The sequence below is a fragment of the Apus apus genome, chromosome 6 (assembly GCF_020740795.1).
Source record: "Apus apus isolate bApuApu2 chromosome 6, bApuApu2.pri.cur, whole genome shotgun sequence".
NCBI classification, from domain to species: domain Eukaryota; kingdom Metazoa; phylum Chordata; class Aves; order Apodiformes; family Apodidae; genus Apus; species Apus apus.
In genome coordinates this window covers 1,316,658-1,337,016 of record NC_067287.1, presented here as the reverse complement: position 1 = coordinate 1,337,016, position 20,359 = coordinate 1,316,658, and the positions used below count along the sequence as shown (strand labels likewise).

General features: G+C 46.2%; 1 protein-coding gene across 1 annotated transcript in view; it reads left to right on the top strand.

Annotated features, from left to right (window-relative positions):
- The first annotated feature begins 20,301 nt into the window (after positions 1-20,301).
- Positions 20,302-20,359, top strand: part of GALNT13 (polypeptide N-acetylgalactosaminyltransferase 13) — a 127,959-nt gene continuing 127,901 nt past the window's right edge. Inside the window, exon 1 of the mRNA XM_051623529.1 lies at positions 20,302-20,333. The gene's annotated coding sequence lies outside the window, so the exon portion shown is untranslated. The remainder of the gene's footprint in view (positions 20,334-20,359) is intronic.

The window sequence follows — 20,359 nt, the reverse complement described above, 5'->3', positions numbered from 1 at the left end:
AAGTCTCGACCAGTTTTGTTCTGGCTTAATGAACAAAATCTGTGTAATCTCTTTTTAGTTAATTGCTGCAAGAATTTGCATGCCTCTTGAAATGACTGTTCTGTGATAGAGCTTTGTGAGTGGGCAAGTTAAAGTTCCTGATCTCACACGTGCTTTGTGCTGGCATCCATGAAAGACTTCAGCTGCATTCTAAACATACTTAAAAAAAAAATAAATCTCTCCTCCCTGGTGCACGTGGGCACAGTTCAGACACTGCAAAATACTCCCCAGAGCCTCCCTGCAAGAGCTGAGGTCAATGGCATCATCCAAGTTGTTGCTTTATTAGTTCATCTCGTTGGTAGCTGAACTGGTAACACAGGATGCAAAATCCCTCTTCTACATAAAAGTGGGATCCGAGTCCTTTCAGGTGTGGACCTCAACACAGGCTGAGGGGAAGGTGCATCCTTCAGGTTTCATGGCTTAAGTGTTCAATATTCAGAGAGCTCCTTTGACTTCAGCAGCAAGTGATGGGATTTGAGGGAACTTCTGCTTTCCCAGCTGAGAGATTCAGTGTGATTTTGGTGGCTCTGATGGTGAGACCCTGGCCCAGGTTGCCCAGGGAAGCTGTGGCTGCCCCATCCCTGGCAGTGTTGAAGGGCAGGTTGGATGGGGCTTGGAGCAGCCTGGGCTGGTGGGAGGTGTCCCTGCCCATGCAGGGGGTTGGAACTGGATGGTCTTTAAGGTCCCTTCAACCCAAACCATCCTATGATCTTGCAGAAGTCTCTGAAGCCATTATTCACTCCTCTGAGAAATATGTGACTGTTGAAAGCTGCTGGATTTTCCCAGGGCTGCTTTGGGCTCTCCTGTAGAAGGATGAATTGCCCCCTTTTCCTGATTGTAAATCAGCACCACCAACACTGCCTTCTGTTATTGCATTTCATGTCATTATTTATAGTTTCTTTAGCATGAATATGGCTTATGGGTCATAAAACAGAAGTGGCAGAAATATTTAGCTAATGGAGTTTTTTAAGCCACTGCAAAAAAAAAAAAAACTATTTGCATTATAACTTCTCCAGACCTTCCATTTTTATAGTTGTATCACACTTCCCAAGCAAAGCAATGTTATTTTAATTGGGTCCCTCTGCTAGTGCTTAGAAAGGGCAAGGAATGTGCAAGGAAGGTGGTTTATTTTACAAACATATATTTGGGTGCACAGCAGGGGTACACTCTAGGTACTCCCTGTCGGGTTTGGACCAAGTGGTCTCTGGTATTTCCTTGCAGACATTTCCATGTTGTCCAGCTGAGGAAAAAGCAACCAGGCAACAAGGGCATAACCCCACAGCAAATGGATTTCAGGACATATTTTTAGTGAAGATGATGGTGGGTCATTTGCACCATGTTCCTCCTCCATGGATAGTGCCTGAGTCCAGCTCAGGGCCACCTACCCTGGGGAAATGCTGCAGGTGGCTGTGGTTCCCAAGGCTCTGCTTGAGATCCCAGGTGCCAACTGGGCTGGCATTGGAAAACCAGGCAAGGACCATTGTCTGGAACTTCTCAGTTGCTGGAAAGTCTCCTTCCTGAGAGCTGCACCCCAGCCTCAGGAAAGGGCAAACTTTACAAGACAGCTGCAGCACTCCTTTGAACCAGCCACCAAACTGAGTGGCCCTGATATTTTGGTGATTGCTTCCCCCTTTGTGCAGCCTGGCTCTGCATCATCTCTGAGATGTTCCCTGGTTCAGGTGTTTCACTCCTGCTTCTTAATTCTCCCTTTGTCGTTACACTCAGTGCTGCTTTGTCCATGTTATACTTGGGAGAGGGTGTTTTGCTGTGCTCATCCTCTTTGGGGCTGTGTTTACAGCACTTTCTGCTGCTCAGATGACAGGGCTGGCACTGAACCCTCCTGTCCAAAGTTCAAGAGCCTGTTCCCATGAGACCTGTCAAGGCCAGCACGTCCTGTGAGGTGACAAGGCTGTTTGCCCATCTCACACTTCTCTGCCACATGCTGACCATGTGCTGTGGTCATGTCATACAATCACAGGATGGTTAAGGTTGGAAGGGACCCTAAAGATCATCTAGTTCCAACCCCCCTGCATGGGCAGGGACACCTCCCACCAGCCCAGGCTGCTCCAAGCCCCATCCAACCTGCCCTTCAACACCTCCAGGGAGGGGGCAGCCACAGCTTCCCTGGACAACCTGTTCCAGTGCCTTCCTGCCCTCGTGGGGAAGAATTTCTTCCTGATGTCTAACCTAAATGTCCCCTCTTTCAGTTTAAAACAATTGCCACTTGTCCTATCACTGCCCTCTCTGGTGAAAAGCCCCTCCCCAGCTCTCCTGGAGCCCTGGAAGGCTGCTGTGTGGCTGGCACCACTCACAGCACCATGGAGAGCATCTGCCTTGGGACCACACAACTGATGCACTTCACTTGGTGAAACAACCCATTTCATCAAGCAGATGCTTATAAAATTGTTCATTAAGGTTGGAGCCCATGATCTTAAGGATCTTTTCCTACCTGAATGATTCTGTGGTCATTGGATCTCTCTGTACACGCCTCTGGCTGGCTCTGCTTTCCTTTGACATGGCCAAGCTTATCCAAGCTAATCAGACTTCAGCCATAGCACAGACTTCTTGGACAAGTTGTTGAAAAGTGCTGCAAATTAACGAATACTTTCCTGCAACAAGGATGCTGAGCATCTGAAGTTGTCTGGAGAGCTTAATTGAATTTCACAATCTGGAGAAGGAAAGGGTCTCCAAGATGTGCTGTCAGTGTCACCTCCCACCCAGACACTGCCAGAAGTTCCATAGGATTTAGGAAATACACTGCAAAACATCTGCTAGCCCAAATATGAGCCTTCGTAGCTGAAAATATCAGAAGAAATGATTATCAGAATTCTTTCTCAGCTTTACTTTTGTTGTCTTCTGTTCTGCTGCCTCCACGTCAGGTTTCAGTTTCCTATCTAGGTTAGGTGTCTGGGGCTTTCTGTCTCCTCCTGTGATTTCTTCATGTCTGAGCTTCTTTTCCAAAGACAGCCTTTCTGTCTCTGCCTGATAATGCAGGTTTTGAAAGATCTGGTGGGGTTTTTTCCCCTTCACTTGTCTTTACCTCCTTCCCCAGTGTTTTCTCTCCACTGGCTCGTTATCTCTTCCTCTCTGGAGAGTTTGTCTGTCTTTTCTTTCCCTTCTATTATCTTTTCCTTCCTACTATTGCTATCTACAGTTCAGTTTGCCTTGTATCTTTATGAAAATATTTGCTCCCACTTTTCTTTTCCCTCCAGTCTGTATTGATCCAAACTTCTATTCCTCTCTCATTTATTGCATTGGTACTTCAAGTTAAGTAAAAGTTTACAGCTTTTGTGTAAAATAAGTGGATCTGACTGGGTTTGTGAGGCCTTTTGGTGCAGGGACATGGCACAAATGGATCTGGGATAACCCGCAGTGTCAAACAGAAGATCATAGTTGGGTGATTGTATGTGATTTGACATGAAACCCAAATCTGTTGGGGTTTTTTTGTGTGAATTTAACTTTATATTCCATACTTTCTTACCGACAGTCCTAAGAGCCCTCTTTGTTTCAGTACAACCACTCGTTAGTATCCCTGCTTGCTCTGAGGGCATTCCAGGTACTGATGGAACCTGGTTCCTCTGGGATCACTGAGTAGCTGGATTTGATTATCCATCTACTCTTCACCCTCGGGCAAACAGCACCGATTTGCAGCAACACCCCCTCCCATTGTCAAGATCCAAGGTACCTACAGTTAGTGTGTGAAAAAGGAGGCTGTGCAGGGAGCAGCACACGGGGAGGCTGAAGGTTGTGAGCTCCTGCTCTGTCTCTGTGAACCTCTGCAGAACAGCTGCACAGATCAATCTGGAGAGAGAGGGATGTGCAGCGTTCGGATCTATATCCCGTGGATGCCATTTGTGCAGCCTGTCCTGTCAGGGTGGTAATAAGATCCATCAACATGTCTCAAAAAGCTGGTAAAAACACCTCCCATTTTAAAGCTTTACTGCTGTGTTGAACTGTTGATACTTTGACAGAAGTGAATTGAGTGAAAATTTCTGGGCTGTTTTCTTTGCTTTTGATTTTTGCATCAAAATCTTATACCAAATGAATAGATCTGTTTCTCTCCATGTAGCTGTGCTGGCACATAACTGTGCCTGTCCACCACCAGAGCTGGTAACAGTTTTGTTCAGCTGTCCTGCTCTCCATGGTCAGGTTATCAAAGCACTGCAATACAGGACCCTGGGCCTGCTCCCATCTTATACTGCTGGCCCACTAACATTGTCCAGGACACACAGTCCATACATTATCTACTATGCCTGTTGCTCAGATTCTCTGCTTACGTTGATCTATAGTTTAACCTCATCCTTAGCTACCTAAGAAGCTTCAGTTTCCAGAACTATTTGAATTGAACAGACCCTTCACGTGTCTGTGGCTCTTCTTTTATTATGCAGGAGGTTTTTCTTTAATCCTACCTTGTTTGAAACTGAATCTTGGCTGTAGGCAGAGCTGGAAAGGAGTTCAGTGCCTGAGTGGACATGGCATGGAGACTAAATGACATTCTTACACTTGGACATATTATCTGACTGTGACCTTGTCTACAAGTTGGTTGGCAGGAGGTCCTGGCAATGTCTGAAAGGCCTGTGTGTACATGGGACTGTAATGACCACTGTCCACTTAACATCTTCTTGTGTATTTGCTCCTGCATCCCTGGGGTTAAGCAAGTGCTCTTCTCTGTTTTACAGATAAGGGAAAAGTACTTAAGGAGAGGCTCACAAGGGTCAGCTGTGGCCCACAGGGACTGATGTTCCTAGACTTTTTATGTAGACCATGGAGAGAGCTCTGAAATGTGTCACTAAGGCCTTCTCCTTCCATTTCCTCAAGGTAGCTTTGTGGGCCACCCACAAACAGCTGCCTGAAGTCACTTGTGGAATCTATGGGAAAGAGAGGAGCTGCAGGGAGAGACCCCTGTGCAGCCCCCAGACTTGGGGTCTGCCTTTCCTCAAGGTTCTTGTTGTGCTAAGGGACAGAAAAAGAGTCAAGTTGGAGCAGCTGAGACGAATTGTGCCTCCAGCAGTCTGTGGTAACACCAAGTTACAGGCACGTGGAGCTTTGCATGCTCATGGCACTGTCTGGAGCTGCAGGGTGGCACCTGTGTCACCCAGGACCTGTGTCACCCAGGACTTGTACCACTTTGCTGCCCTCTGCAAATCTCCCAGGCTTTGCAGTTATGTTTTCATGTGCACAGGCAGCAATTGAAAACTGTGTCATGCTTTCAGTTCAGATGATTGAAAAGGATGCCTTCTGACAGGCAGAAGTATTTCCATAAGTATATTCAATACATGGGGAGTTAAAATTCAGTAGCCACCCCAGTTGTAGCAGAGCTTGGCCATAACAGGTGGCTCTTTGCTGGGTCCAGAACAGGCACAGAAATCTGTGTCCAAAATCTAGTTTGTTTAGAGGATGTTAAGCCCCTGAAAACCCAGGGTGAGGATTAAATGCCTTCTCAACTGTAACTGTGGCACTGCAGTCGTGATGGAGCACGAGAGCTTCAGACAAACCCAGTGGGCTGAACAGACAAGCAAGAAAGGAAGTGATTTGTAAGGACTGGTTCTCCAGCCAGGCACAGAAAGCAGGCACCGGTCAGAACACCCAGCAATAACCATTTCACCAAATTCAAAGGCAGTAGTGGGTCCCTGACTGTCATTATTTTTGTTGTCACTTTGTCAGTGCTGCCAGTGTTTTCTCTTTAGCTCTTTTCCCATGTTTCACTTTCTAAATAAAGGTGTTGAGGAGAAACACCTTCTGGCTGGATTCTGTTTGGAGAAAACTTGGTTTTAGCACAAAAGCAGCTTGGTAACTTTAACATTAGTGGTCAGAAAACACAAAAGCTGACACTGTGCTCCTCTGCTCTGACCTTGCCTTCACCTTGCACAGCCTGCAGGGCCATGAGGCCCAGGGCAGGAGGAGCCAGGCTGGTCCCCTCAGTCTGAGCTGGGTTTGAACAGGGACTGGGTTTGAACAGGGGCTCAATTTGAAGTGCTGCAGCCAAGGAGAGCTAGAGATGTCCAGGGAGGTGTGAGACCAGGGATGAGGCTGTTTTTGAAGACCAATACAGGGTCCTGGTGTACTTTTGGCACTGCTGCTCCCAATGAATTCTGGCTCAGGGTCAGGTCTGGACCTGCTGTGCAGTGTCCAGCCCCATGGGGAGAAGCTCAGGCCTTGCTCCTGTTCACCTCAGCTCTGTGCTCTGGCTTTGTTTCCTAGGAAAGATAATTGCAGCCTGCAACTTCCCCCAGCCCTGGGGGCAAAGTACAGAAGAAGGTTTGGAAAACCTTTCAAGAAACCTGCACGTGTGGTGATATCATTTGAGGAGTTTTAAAAATCGGAATACTTAGCTTTTACACTTTGTTTAATTGCAAATATACCCTGGTGGTTCTCTGTGCAGGTTTGGTGTGGAGTTGTGCTGTGCAGCTCAGGGTGATCTGGAGGCGTACTGCAACCAGGGGCTGCCATCCTGGATGCTCAAATATGCATTTTAACCTAAAACACTCATGCTGCATCGGTGTTGAAGATATTGACTTGCTTTGTCTTAATCTCCTCAGTTAATTTTCCTGGCCACCAGTGAGTTGTTTGTTTTGTCCCGAGTGTTGTGTTTGTTAAGTTTCTTTTGTGTAAGCGTTTTGACACACTTCTGACTAGCAGTGTCTGTAATCATCAGTTACAAGTAACAATTTCTGAGTGACCTGCCCTAGATTTGGTCCTTCTCTGGCAGGGGGGTTGGACTTGATGATCTCCAGAGGTCTCTTCTAACCCCTGACACTCTGTGATCACTCCATCCCATGCTTGTCTCAGAAGAGGTTATTGGAGAGATTTTCAAAACTTAAAGCTGTACAACTGAAAAAAACCAACCAAACATCTCTGCTTCCCTGAAAAGCCAATCTCAAATGCTTTTCTTTCTGGCACACATCCACGTAGTTAGGTAAATAGCAAGTCCCTGAAGAGACAGTGTTGAAGTCCATCACATAAATGCCAACCAATTTGGGAGCTATCAACCTTCCTGCCTGATGAAGGGTAAACTGAGCAGGTGAACTCAGTCTTCCTGCAGTCTCCCTTCTGTAAATTTTCCTCCTGAGCTTTGTTCACATGCTCTGCCATTTTAGACAATCTGATGAAATAGGGTAACTGTGCTTGGTAATCGCATCCTTGTAAGCTTTGTTTTAATTGCTAAATAGACTAGATAAATATTACCCTAGGTAGGCAGAGGAAGGAAACAAATTCTTACTTGAATCGTAGATTATGATGTTCACTGAGTTTTGGGTATGCTGCAGAGTTCCTACTGAGCTGATATAAATATCAGGGAAAGCCACGAATCGGAAGAGTTTGGTTGTAGCTGGAGACAAGCCTAGCTAATTATAACTACACTTCAAAATGTGATATTTTAAATGAGTATTGGTGAAAAGTGGGTGAACACATGCTCATTCATGCCCACTCATTTGGGGCAGCCACAGCTTTCACAGGCTGTTTCTCTTTCCAAACATCCTCGGTCTCTGTTTAAGAGATGCCAAGAGCACAGGTACCCAGGGAAGTTCCCTGCCCCTTTCTGCTTCCTTACGCCTACATTTTGAACATGCCTCTTTAGAGGTGAGCCAAGCTCTAGGCTAAATAGTTCTGTGAAGTTCGTGGCTGCCCCGTCCCTGGCAGTGTTGAAGGGCAGGTTGGATGGGGTTTGGAGCAACCTGGGCTGGTGGGAGGTGTCTGTGCCCATGCAGGGGGGTTGGAACTGGATGGTCTTGAAGGTCCCTTCCAACTCAAACCAGTCTATGATCTTTCTTTCCAGCTGTGCTTTCTACCCCAGACTACTCTGCTACCTTTTTCAAGATGTAATGTTGTGTGTCACAGTAATCCAGTTGGCACAGAGTATTTCAGAGCTCTGGGCACGGTGGCATCCAGGTCTTTTTTCTGAGAACAATGCTTAAGGTTTCAGCAGCGCTCGGGCTGCACTTGTCAGAACACACCGTGTTTATCAATTTGGTCTGCTGCTCTCCTAAATTGCTGTGCTCCCTTAAATATGCAAAGACTCCTTGTCTCCCTCTGAGGCATCCTCTCCCTCCATGGTTAGGCTCCTGCATACTTCTGCAGGATGCTGTCATCTGGGTCTCCTTTGCTGTCATCTGTTCTGCTGCTGTGTGAGAAAACCTTTTCATTTCAAGAGGAGTATTTGATGTAAACAAGATGACTTGGCCAGTGGCTTTCAAGTATAAAGCTTAGTTGTTTAACAACATTATTTTTATCTCAGGCTTTTATTACCAGCTTTTTATCTGTCATTCCCTAGGTTCCTGCAGACCTCCTAGAAAAGTATTTGGTGGCCGTGGAGTTACCCAGCACTTTAATTTGGCCAGTCTGACCTGACATCTGCTTTTTCACATTAGACATTCCTCAAACTGTGATTTTCTGCCTTTGTTACATTTAAATAAGAGGTTTCTCCAGTTCCTTCTGTAATAACAACCTGAACAGATAATACTTGAGCTTTTCAAGAGAGTCTTTATCCTACAAAATGACTTCCTTTCTACCCCAGTGGCTAAGCACAGCCCCTTGCTCTCTTGCAGCTTGTCTGCTTCTGAGATAATTACAGGTTTTATATCTTTGTCTGATCTTTGCATTCTCTCTCAGCTCATCTCTTACATCCCACATGTTAGCTACCAGAGTTTATTATTACACAGCTTTGAAAAATATCTGTGCCCCTCTCCTGTGCTGTTGGCACGATGACTTCTAACCTCTGTGGTCCCATTCTCTGTTGTAAAGCATAAAGAAAAGAGGAATTCTTCATACTCCTAGTATTTTTCTTATTTCTTAATGATTTGTCTGTTTCTATTAAAGTTTTAGTGTTGCTTTTTTTTTCAGATTGTACAGTCTTTCATGTGGTCTATTGTGTAAACATTAAACACTTGCCAGTTTTGTTTCTAAATCTTTTTCAAGTGAGCTGTTGTGCTACTAAAACATTGTATTAGGCTCAATAAAGGCACCACAGCTTCTCTCCACAAATGAATCAGTGGCTTTTTTTTGTCTGCTGCTAAATAGACACTCTTCAGATGTAAAAATCTATTACAAAATTAGTACAGGATTGGGAAAATGGTTATGTATTAATCTGCTTAAATTGGTACATTAAGTCTTTACCTGGTCTTTCACTAACACGCTGTTCATGACTGACAATCTCTGAAACTCAGCTGAAGGCAAAATATTTAATTGCTGGCTGGAAATTTAAAACTGGAAGTGGACCTATTTAACACCTGAAGAAGTTTTTTTATAATATTTTCTAACATTCATTTTCACAAATGGCTAAGGAAGACTAGGTGGAACTAGGTGATCTTAAAGGTCCCTTCCAACCCAAACCATTCTATGATGTGGTCACTTGGGTTGGAAAGGATGTGCTGGTTTCTTCTCTTCTTAATTGAGACCAGGAGATGAGTCGTGCAGAGGGAATGAAATCACAAGTTTACTGCTCGAGCAGGATAAGCTGCAAGGTTATGGATCCACAGCAGGGGATGGTGTTAATGACTGGTGTCTGCAGGGCTGCCCAGAACGCTGCCAGCTGACTGAGCTGCTGGGGGCTGAGCAGTAAATGAGAGAGAAACTGTGTCATTTGATAGACACACATCGCAGTTCGTGCTTGCATCGTTCCCTTTAATAATGTTACACATTTTAATGAAAACATCTATAAAACATGGCAAAAGAATGCATCAGGCACTGTTACTACTCTAGCGTCTTAAGATACACTTTTAATGCTTATTCATTTCCTCACTCCTGTCCAGTAAAGGCCCAGTCACATCAGATTAAAATGGTTTCCTTGGATTACACAATATGTCCAACACCTTTTTTTTTCCTATTTCTGTTTATTCTCTTCTAAGTCATACTCAGGTGATGCTCACTCAGTGGACTGCATCTCCTCATGTCTTCATCTTAGAGTAAATTATACTTATTTCTACCAGAGATCTGCTGGTTTCTCCTTTATGTTTAGGTTTTTATTTCCTTCATACCTTGCAGCAGGCTACCATCTTAGCCATCCACCAACTCTGCCTGGTTTTGCTCAGGGGATGCCAGGCTGGAGAGATCTTCAGGAAAGCAGATTCTGCCAGAATTAGAGGCCAGAGCCACCAACTGCAGTGAACTCCTGGTGAAACTTGCATTGCTCCAAGCCTGACAGCCTACATAAAGGATTCAGAACCACATGGAGCATCAAGCAGCTTTTACAGAATGTAAAGTGTAACCATATAAATAACCCAGAGCAATGGTACCTCACAAAGGGTCACTCAGTGCAGTAATGGGAGGATGATGCTAGAACCCTATTCTGTACATCTAGCTCTGCCATCTGAGGAGCTTCTGTCAATTAGAAAATGAGTTTAACCACAGGTGGAATTAGGATTTATTTGTGTTGAAATCATGCAGTCACAGAATAAAAAAAAAAGGATAGCAGAAAGAAAATGTAGATGCTGTTGTCAAACTATGCAGACACAAGGGAGAACAAAACTGGAAGGCAAAAGAAAACAAACAGCTGGGGAGCTGAGAAGGAGCTTTTTACAAGGGCTTGTAGGGAGAGCACAAGAGTTAATGGATTACAACTGGAAGAGGCGAGATTTAGATTGGATATTAGGAAGAAATTCTGGGCTGTGAGGGTGGTGAGAGCCTGGCCCAGGTTGCCCAGGGAAGCTGTGGCTGCCCCATCCCTGGCAGTGCTGAAGGGCAGGTTGGATGGGGCTTGGAGCAGCCTGGGCTGCTGGGAGGTGTCCCTGCCCATGCAGGGGGGTTGGAAGTACATGATCTGTGAGGTCTCTTCCCACCCAAACCATTCTATTATTCTACAGTCCTACTAACTTGGATGTTTGGTATGACTAAGTTGATGTATTTTAATCAATTATCTACTTTAGTGTACAAGCTTTAAAAGTTGGTCAGTGAAAGAAAACACCCCAAGAAAATTCAAAGAAGACCAGAATAATTTAATTTAAAATCAATACATTGTCCAAGTGACTATTTTTCAGAGGTATGAAACAAGGCACTTGGAGATCCCACAAATCACTTTAATATTTTCCCTTAAAATAAAATAAGTGTATTGAGGAAAAGGGAAATGTCTTTGAAGGCTTTTGACTGGAAATAGAGAAAGTAAGTTTAGGAGGACATGGTGTGAAATGTTAATCTCAAAAATCAACTAAGGAATGTTACTTGTGAAAGAAGTCTTCATGAATTTCTGTCTTAACGTGCAGTGTTCTTGGAATTACCAGAACAGCTGTGGAGGGATGGAGGACTTGGACAATAGGATGCATATGATGCAAAGGGCTTGCAAGAATTTTAGGAAATGAAATATTAAATAATCTTTTACATATTCAGGGACGTTTGAGAGCATTTCCTCTACTCACATTTTTGTAATGAGATCAGGTGGGGTAATTTCACTTCTGCCTGTATAAATGTCTACCCTGTCTTCCCAAAACCAGACAAAAACTGACAAAAAGCATTAAGAATGAATGAGCAATTTTACAGCTTTGTGGTAGTAAATGGAATTTTGAGTTCAGATGCAAACAACATTCCTTCAGATCAGAACTGATCAGCAAACAGAATAGGGCTGGGATTAACTGGTTGTAGTGGGAGTCTAAGTGGGAAGATGTTGATGGGGCTGACAGCAGAGGAGAGGAAAAGCCACCCTGAGATTCTGCAGTGCCAGGGAAAAAGAGAGAGATTCATCTTAAAAGGAAGGAACAGCTGGAATAAACCCCCAGAAGGGACTGAGATTTTTAGAGTAAGATAGCAGCAAACCTGCCCTGGGGATGGGGTGAGTGGCCCCCAGAAAGCCCTCTTCTGCCACAGTATCCAGCAGAGCCACCCAGTTTGGCTTGACTCTGTACTGGTACATCCATCTTCCATCCAAATCCACTCCCTGGAATTCCAGTTGGTTCTGCTGGTGTCCAGCAGGGCCAGCTGCAGACAGCCTCACGTGGAATAAACTATTGCAGACGATGCCAGTGTGTTGGATCTGTCCTCTGACTTTAATTAGTTGATGAGGAGGAAGGAAAAGCCTCGAGCTAATCAGTTCTCGGGTGTAAATAACGCACCCAGTTTTGAAGGAACTTAATTAGAAAGGTTTTTCCTTTCAGCAGAGCTCTCATAATTCTATTAGAAGGTCTGAAATAAGCAAGCTTTGAATTGGGCAGCTGCTCACAAACTGGCACTGTCACAGCTTCTGTAAATCCTTTTGCTGTGCAGCCCCCAGCCTGGTTTTTAACCCGCAGCACCCACCCGCACTTGAGGTGCAGCTCGCTCCTCCTGACGTGCTGCTGCAGGGGGAGCGGAGCTGCACACAGACACCTTGCTCTTGCCAGTGCAGGCAGAGAAGCAGGAGGAAGCGACACTATTTCTGCTGGTGGAGTTACAAATCTTCCCCGAGGTAGGAAAAAAGTTGACGGCTGGTGGCAGCCTGGGGTGTTCTCTCATCTGCAAGCCTGTGACAGCAGCGCCGAAGGAGGCAACGAAGCCGCTCCCAGGTTTGGAGGTGGCTTGGGGGCTGACACAAGGCAGCAGATGCTCTCCCAAGGTGTGGGTGGCACCTTCCTACCACAAGAAAAGATTTCAATGAGCTGCAGGTGGATTTGTGTAAATGCCTTGCAAAATGAAAGCACGTGACTGCATTCTTGAACACGGTTCACTCTGCAAGCGGTGCGGGTGACGTTTGGGTAATGCCTCAGGAGAACGTTTGGGAGGAGTACTTACAGAGGGAAATCTGGGTTCTCCTTTTATAGCACACTTCTTTTCTTTGCAGGTAATATTTCTGTTATTTCCGTAGGTACCAGGGCCGACCCCCTCTGCATTTCAATGGAGGAATGCAAATGTGCTGGGAGACACGGAGTTTGCACCACAACGGGCGACGACTGTTCATTTCTTTGCAAGTAAGAACATTTGTGGTTTATTTTTTGAGCCAAGAAGATTGTTGGCTGCTGTTGTACACATGAAGATGTGATATCTCATTTAAAATGTGGCAGCAGTTACTGGCAGAAGCAAAACCAACCCCCAGAAACACTGTATATAGAATATCTGTTTTCCAAATATGAATGAGGTTACCCTTGGGTGGGATCTATGTGTTGTTAAAATGAAAGGTTTCCCTAGGCAGGGAGCCATCAGGCCTGAACTAATGCCACAAATATCCAACAGCTACTTCAGGTGAAAAATTCTGATTGAAACATCGCTGCAGTTTTCTCAAACCATGCTCCATGAATATTAGTCTGGAAATTAGGAATATAAGGTTTAGCAGATGTGGACATGCTCGTGCATGACACGGGAGAGAACTGGCCGTGGGTTTCCGTGTGCTTTGGGTGGTGTGTCTTTGGCAGGGAGAGGAGCCTCTGCCATAGTCCCAGTTCCTTGCCCACACCAGATGAGGCCTTAGATTGAATTTCCCTCTGTGGCCAAGGGAACTTCAACCTGCAGCTCCTGTTCCCCACGGGAGCTTGGGAGCCTGCTGGCTAATGAGGCAGGAAGTGAAGCCCTCTCAGGCCATCCTCTTCAAGCCATATCACTCTGTACAGGCTCATTCATTGGGCCAGAAAGAAGGCAGGGTGATGCTGAGGGTCCTGAACCTGCCTCCAACCAGTCTTTCATTTCCTCCTGTTGGAGAGTCTTTAGAGAAGAGAGATGTGGAAAAGCTCAGCTCTGCTCTGCAGACCTTGCTGCCACCAGACTGTCTCCCTGCAGCTCACACCGGGGTGACCAAACATACCAGCCCAGGCCTCCTGGAGCAGAGATGATCATTATTGCCAGGTCCTGCTCCCCTGGGTGACTGGTCCATGCAGTGCTCCCCTGGCTGGAGGGCAGGCAGCAGCACCCATGCCCTCCGACTTCTGTGCCAAGTCCAGGGGAAAAGAGATGCTCAGGTGCTGCTAGACCAGACAAAATGATGTCTCCTAGTATCTGCCCCAAAACCCCACCCCATTATGAAGTGGTGTTTATAGCTGGCTTTTTCTTTTGTAAGCAGCAAGTGCATTCAGAGCCTCACCTGGCTCCCAGTCAGAGGGAAGGGGACCTTGATTTTAAAGAGAATGCTCTGTTCCCTTCCGAGTTACACATGCAGAATTACACCCCTGAAACAAAAAATGAGAAAAATAATACAGATAAATAGCTGCATTTAGCCACTGCCACCTCAAGGGGAGATAAACTTCCCCCTTCACTGTTGAGGGAGCAACTGAGACGTGCCTGGGTTTGCCAGCCTCCCCCTGCCCCACGTGAATGATTTCTCCTGTGGTTTACAAGTTGTTTCAAGCGTGACCTGCACGCAGGTGGATCAAGCTCCTGCCATCATGTCCTGTTTGCTGTTCAAGGCTGCCATTTCTAAGGGGTTTACTTTATTTTCAGGAACTCTAATTGAGTCTGTAAAGCCTTATTTTGTCTCTGAGTCGAGAGCAAAAAGACAGTAATCTCTCTGATCGATGCCTCTGAGGGTTCCAAGGGAACATGTGCTGGAATCCCAAAGGCAGATTTATGGTGTGAACTCAAGACACTTTTTATTTCTAGAAAGAAAGTTATATGACTTTCAATATTCATAAAGCATTGTTTCTATAGAAGATAGTGGAGTACAGTTTGCCCTTCGTGCAGACGGCGATTGGAAGCACAGATTAAGGGGAAAAAACCTCAAACACTAGGACAAGGCCCTTAACAGGAATTTTAATTTTGAAAAGGAAGATCATTTGAAGGGGAAAGATAAATCATTTTGACAAAGAAAACTGACTTTTATTAAAATGATGTCTTTATCATGTCAGTTTCACTATGAACAAGCTGGAGAAATTATTAGAGAAGACATGATCAAAAATTGTTCCTGAGGTTTGGCAAGACAGCAGATCTTCATCTGAAACCTAAAACACTATTGAGAGTAAGAACAAAGGTAGACACCTCACCCAGGAAAAAAAAAAGGTCCCTTAACTTTCCCATTGCATCCCAAATGAGTTTTTTTAGCTTAATTGACTTCATGTGCCTTTATGCCCTTCCTGTTACTAACAACCAGCCAAAAGGAAACCACTTCTGATCTAAAATTAATGGTAAGTCACAGGTAATGAAAAATCTGCACTTCAGACACTCCCACAATGAATGAAACAGCTTCACTGAGAAGGGTAGAGAAGTAATAAACTTGTAATAAATGTCAGAAAGATGTGAGCCCTTTCTTGGAAAAAAACTCATGTTCTGCTTTTCACAACTGAAGCTGTCAGTTATATAAAGGATAATGTGCATTGAGGGAAAGGAAGCTATAAATCCCTTATTTCTGGAATGAAATTTTATCAAACAAGAAGAAATAGGTTGATGACAACATTAATTCTCTAGTAATGTCAAATGCAGGTGCATCTGGATACCAGTCCGAGCCAAAGTATTTTCCCAAATATTTTCTTGCATCAGGAGTGCTTTGCATCCCAAAGTGCCCGTGTCCTTTTGAGTGTCCTCACCCTCCAACTGGAAACAATTTTGGAATCGTATTTGTACCATCACTAACTGGTAGAGATCTGAGTGTCAGCTCAGTGTGCACACAGTCAAACAGCACTCGGAGGAACCTCAAGAAACGCTCTTGACCATCTCCAGCACAAGCTGGTTCAGGGGGTAAATCCAAACTGCAGGGTGGTCAGTGCTGACTCCTCACTGGACTCAAACAGCTCCCTGAGACTGGAGATTCTTTCTGTGTCTGTCGCTTTAGAATGAGACTTGGTGTAAAGGGTTTAGACTCAGTTTTCCAGCTCTATGGATCTTACCCATCCTTTTAAACATGAAGCAGACTGATGCATCTAAATAAGAACCAAAACGTGGAGCAGTATTCATGCTAGTGCCCTTCCTTCATTCCCATTGCCAGGGAAATCTAATGTGTTCTTTCATTAGGAAAACAGAAGCACAGGTAAATGATTCCAGAGAGACAGGAGCAGCAAAATCCAGCCTGAGGTTCACCCTTTATAAATAAGGAAGGCAAGACACAGGCAGTTACTCAGATGTGCAAGAAAAGAAGGAAATTAAATCACAAAGCCCAGATGACATTTGTCTAAGAGTCTTGAAGAAACTAAAGTCTGAAGTAACTGAACTCCTGCCAAAGGTAGTAATTTATCATCACACACACCTACTATATCAGACGAGTGGACCAAGTGTCATACCCTGCTTTAAAAAAGCTCCAAGATTTGTGTCCAAGACAGGAAGGGGAGTACAGGGCATGAAGTATTTAAATGCAAGGGTATTTCAACCTTCTCATACAGGGCAGGGAAACTGATCTCAAGGGTTATCCAGTTGGTTATCCAATTTGTTTTCCAACAGTAAAGCCAGGCAGTGCAGTGGCAGGGGAAGGGGGGAATTAACTGATGCATTAGCTGGGACTGCTGCTGTTGGGCTATAAATGGTACTTCATGGGGCTGATGAATAGTTACATTTGGTTTACCTGTGCCTCTGCATTTGAAAAGGTAATAAAGCAAAAGCAATAAAATTGAGTAAGGAGAACAGTATAGGGCTGCTATTGCCTAAAAAATAATCAATGAATTACCCAACAGGCAGTATACATGCAATAACTGTCAGTCAGTTATCTAGCAGCCCATTTTATTTCTATTAGGTGGTAGGAAAGAGTTCTGTATTTTGTGTAATTGCTGGCGTAAAATTCAGATGAAAACAAACTGGCTTCTTCCTTTCAGCTCTGTTTTCCTTTCTGAATAAGATCATGCACAAGTCAAAGGATCTGTCCTAGGAATTTGGTATACTTTGGGGTTGGTTTTTTCCAACCTCACCTGCCAGAAAGAAACAAAAACAAACAAAAAAAGGTTACCTTCTGGCATGACAGATTGGTTAGAAGGGCATAGCAGATAGTTCAGGAGAGCTGGGAAAACAACACAACAATATATATATATATAAAATAATGGGACACAATGTATTTGGCTTTATTTAAGTGCTGTTCAATTCCAGCGTGTAGAAGCTGAGCAGACCTGGACTTGTGCAGGTCACACTGATAACCAGCCTGACTGGGATACCCCTTCCCTCTCTGGAAAACAAAGGGATCTTCCACATTCCTGTTTTCTCTAGGAGGGAAAAAGAGAAGTTCTAGTAGGGAAAAAAAACCCCAAACAAACCACAAAAGAAGCATAGGGAAAGATGAGGATGATTGGAGACGGGAAGTGGCGTTTGTGTTGGGGAAACCAAAGTGACCTGAGCTTTTCATCTGCCTGTAAAGGCTCAGGGAGAGAAGAAAGACTGAAGGCTGTGAAATCACAGAGGTTGCTAAAAACTATATCATTAAAAATGATTGTCCACTGCTGCTCCAATGACACGAATGGAATACCACAAAGTAGGAATGTCAACATGCAAGTCTACAGCTAGTGAGGAAAAGTGGGGGGTACTTTTATACAAAATTAATCTTGGAACTCTATGGCTCAAGCTGTTGTTGAAATCAAAACAGATTAAAAGGGATGTTAAGTGAAATTCACAGAGGATCTATAAATAGATGTTACATGTGATGGTTTGAATGCAGCCCCCACACTGGAAACTCCGCGCTGCTAATTGCTGGAAACACAGATTGCTGAAAAAAATATTTTATATTTTTGCTGTTTCTTCTACTGTTTTCCAAGCATCCGCTCCATGTCCCTGCCTCTGGTTCAATCAAGTACATCCATTCTTCTCTCACCTGCCAAAGACAGGAAAAGTCTTGGTAAGCACATGGAAAAGAACAGCTATTACAGAGGAATCTGGATCTGAACAACTAGGGGAAAAAAAAAGTATAATTTTTTTTGACACATAACATAAATGTCATGCATTAGTTTAACCATCTATATGCTTGCACTGTTAGGAACTTGTTGAAAGTAAGTATCTTGGTAACTTGCAGAGGTTTATTTTCATGAATGCAGCTAGCAGTTGTCTATTATATGAACTAAAAGGAAAGCTGGACTGAGGAGTGAAGGTTCTGCTGTGTGACAGTGCATGGTTACCAGTCAGTTGGCAAAAAACCCAGTCTTTTCATGAGAAAAAACCAAACAGCTCTGAAGTATTTTTGCCCTGCTGTTCAAACAGGTGGCACAGCCCTGAATTTAACAAGGCATCAGGACTGAATGAAAAATGCATCAGATGTTGCTGCCTTTTGTCCTTATTACCCTTGAGGGAGGTGTTGTTTGAAGGCTGCCAAACTCTCTTCATTGCTGTTTTTTCTTCCACCATGGTAGTTCATGTTTTTCCTACTCGGAGCAAACATCCTCCTTACTGGTATGAAAAATGAGCAGGGAAAGGATGCCTTGCACTTCCCCAGGCAACACCCATTTCTGCATCTTAATACACTTTCCAGGAAGCAATTAATGCTTCCAAGGCCCGTGCGAGGTTGGAGATAAGAAAGCTGCAATGCAGAGGAATTGACTTGCTCATCCTCGGCCAGGCAGGGAACTGTGGCTTTCCAGTCCTGCACTCCAGCATGAGGCTGAGGTCTCTGCTGTGCTTGAGTCTACCCTGGGAACCATTTCATTTCCAGGCTTTATCTCATACACCAAACGGAACTTTGTACCCCAAAGGGGTGCTAAAAAATTCTGGTGTGTCTTGAGAAACAAAGGCCATCAAATCCTTTATTTTAATGTTATGGGTTTCGTTGTTTGGGCTTTTGTTTGTTTGTTTTTGTCTGTTTGGTTTTTTTGTTATTATTATTATTGTTGTTGAAAGTGCTTTTATGAAATAACTATGATGTAAGGGTGGCAAGATATATAAAGTGCCAAGAGGTTGCTCAGCCTAAAATTTCAGCCAAGGCTGAAAACATACTGCCACTTTTGATACAGGAGTGGGGCCTCCAAGATCTGTGCAGGGGGATCTGAAAAAAACCATCTTTACTGCACGTGCATCCGAGCACTCCTGTCTCAGGATGTAAAGGCTCTCTGGGAGAGGTGGCAGAAGCTTCCCCTGAATTTTACCTGAAGAATGGTGAAATGTATCTGCCTCAGGGCACACATTTCAGTAACAATTGATCTCTCTCTATTTTTATTTTTTTTAAATGGAAAAATGACACATTGTGATAGGACAAGAGGAAACAGCCTCAAGTTGTGCCAGGAGAGGGTTAGATTGGATCTTGGGAACAATTTCTTCATGGAAAGGGTTGCCAGGCTGCCCAGGGCAGGAGTCCCCATCCGTGGAGGGGTTTCCAAGCCCTGGAGATGGTGCTGAGGGACACGGGGCAGTGGTGGCCTGGGAAGGGCTGGGGGAAGGGTTGGACTGGAGGATCTCAAAGGGCTTTTCCCACCAAAGCGATCCTGTGGTTCCATGACCAGCAACCATGACGCGCCATAGGTTCTCCTGCAGGATCCGCTGCCCAGGGCTGAGACCAGAGGGTTGATGCCTGGGGTTGCGCCCGGAGTCACCGGGGCACAAAGCGCATCCCCCTGGTGCTGGCAAACAGGAGAAAGCCTTAAGAAGAGCCTGTCGGAGGGGTGGGGCGGCCACCGGGTGCCATCCTGCCGGCGCCCGGGAGCCGCTGTCACACCCGCAGCTGGCGTTGCGGGGCAGCGCGGGCTCCTGCTGGAAACTCCTCCGGCTTCACCACCTTCTGCCCCCCCCCGGCATCACCTGCTGACCGCCCCGCAGCACCGACACTGCTCGGAGGGATGGTGCCTGATCTCCCGATTCCCACCCCGCACACGCACACACACACACACACACACACACTCATCCCCGCGCACCCACCCGGAGCAGCCGCTCCCCAGCGCTACCGGGAGCACACACGGGCAGCGCCGGGATGGGCTCCTGGTGCCGGGATGGGCTCCTGGTGCCGGGATGGGCTCCTGCTGCACCCCTGCCGTCCACCCAAGCCTCGGCGGGGGTCGCTAAGCCCTTCTCCCGGCTACGGCGGCTGCTTAGACACCAGAACCCGACGCGAAACCGGGGGGTCCCGGGGGAGTGGGGGGGGGGGGGTGTTGCGGCCGCATCTCCTCCCGCCGCGGACCTGCCCAGCATCACCCGCTCCCCCGTCCCACCCCGCCACCGCTCATTTGTCAGGCGAGGAGCCGCCCCCCGCCACCTGCTCGCCCCTCCCTCCCTCCCTCCCCGCCGCCGCCGCGGGTCCCCCCGCCGCCCCGCGCCCCGCTCCGCCGGGCTGAGCACACAAGTATCGCGGGAGCCCGGCGCTGCCCGCCCCGCCGCGGCCATTGGAGGCCGGGCTCTGGCTGCCACCGGAGAGCCTGGCCCGGCGAGGGAGCCCGGGCTCCAGCCCCAGCCCCAGCCCATCCCGCCGTCCCGCTCGGCGGCCATGAGGAGGCGGCGGGCGGCGGCACCGCGCTCGGCCCCGGGCGGGCGGCGGCGCGGCTGAGCCGGGGGAGCCGCTGCGGGGCTCGCTCCGCGTCCCGCCCCAGGTGGGTGCGGGGGCCGGAGTTTGCGG